The sequence below is a fragment of the Humulus lupulus genome, chromosome 5, assembly GCF_963169125.1.
Source record: "Humulus lupulus chromosome 5, drHumLupu1.1, whole genome shotgun sequence".
NCBI classification, from domain to species: Eukaryota; Viridiplantae; Streptophyta; class Magnoliopsida; order Rosales; family Cannabaceae; genus Humulus; species Humulus lupulus.
In genome coordinates this window covers 128,677,532-128,679,209 of record NC_084797.1, presented here as the reverse complement: position 1 = coordinate 128,679,209, position 1,678 = coordinate 128,677,532, and positions in this window count along the sequence as shown.

Genomic DNA, 1,678 nt, shown 5'->3' with positions numbered 1-1,678 from the left:
GAACCCAAAGGGTCAACATATCCTTACAAGTTGTCAAGGTGCACCGACAAGCAGGAATCACTCGCAGTAAAGAGGTGATGCCCACATGCATAAAAGGACATGATGATGTTCCATCACAAAATAAGCATAAAACATAGCAGCACTTGTTAAAGTTTCTCACAATGAAAACAAGAGACCTGGAGAAACCTCTTAGGCAAAATAAGTCAAGTAGCATTACAACCAAATTGAAGTAAAAAGAAATAAGTTGCCCAAACATGGGAGCAAAAGATGGGGTAGGAAAAAACTTCATGGTTTCCCGCCACGAGCACTCCACTCGGCTGCCTTGGCAACGACATGATCACCAAAGGAGGAGAAGTTGAAACCAGGAGTATGCCTCCACACTCCATACAAGATACGCTCCATGGACTTATATTCAACCTCTGCCAGGTTGGCCTCCAGAAGAATGATCCTCTCCCGCAACACTTCAGCCTGGGCTTCCGCTCTCTTCTTCCTTTTGGCCAAAGATGAGGCCTTCGCCATGGTTGTCTCCAGCTTGAGATTGGCATCAGCAAGTTGTTCCACAAGCTCCTGAATTCTGGCTACGAGACAATCCCTTTCTGCATTTGATGAGGATAGGTCGTGTACCGATTTTATCAAACGCTGAGCCACTAGAGAAGTCTGCAAAGGAAAAAAAGTAAGCAAATAAGGAACCTAAACACAAAAATGACCAATGTAAAACGCATGAACTCACCCAACTAGTGGAGTGCATGAGGGTTTCCCCAAGTTCTGCCATGTTAAAACTCTTGATACCTCTCCACTCGGTCTCGGGGATGTCCTCAACAACCCAAGTATAACTTTGCACATAAGGAGTTCATGTGCGACTCACGCATGACATCCCCCCCAAGTCGGAAGCGTCTGGGTGAGCAGGAACAGATGACCCGCTCACCAAGCAAGGAGGAGGTGCGGGAGCATTAGGCAAAGGATATATAGAGTAACAATGACCAGAAGGGACATAAGGAGGATTGTCGAACTCATCGTAAGTAGGCAAAACAATGCGCCCCTTGCATAGGCTGTGAAGCATGGGAATGAGAGGTCGCATCGTGGTCCATAGGAGCTGGAGAAGTGCGTCCCCTGGAGGTGGGGGACAGGAGGGCTGGACGTTTTGCTTCGGGAGAAGTCTCCTTAGGCACCCATTCAGTGTCTCCATCATCTGAGTCAGGTTCCACTAGAGCCATTTTCTTCATTCGCTCAGAAATATGCCATATCAGGTCGGGCTCCGAAATCTTGGATAGACTATAATGGTTGAGGTTGGCCATGGTGAAAAGATGGGCGTCCATTTTCGTCGACGGGTCTGAATCATGTAAGGCATCCACTGGTGCTGCCTCTGACTCAAGGACATCATGGATCGTAAAATGCTTTGAACAATCAGCTCAGTTATCAACACAAATACAAGGTCCACCATAGCAAGCTCAATGTAAAAGAAAAGACTTGAGGTACTTACTTGGAGTGGAGCAAAAGTGTTCGCAGATAGAAAGAGGTCATTTGACAAAGAAAAATCCATGTTTACACGAACCGGGGTTAGAAACGGATTCCTCGATCAAAGAGACCTGAGAATTGGCCTCTGTAAAAAATAGAAGCATTTTGATCTGGGAGTAGGCATGAGGTTGTACATGATATGCACTTCATGGGTCGTTGGGGC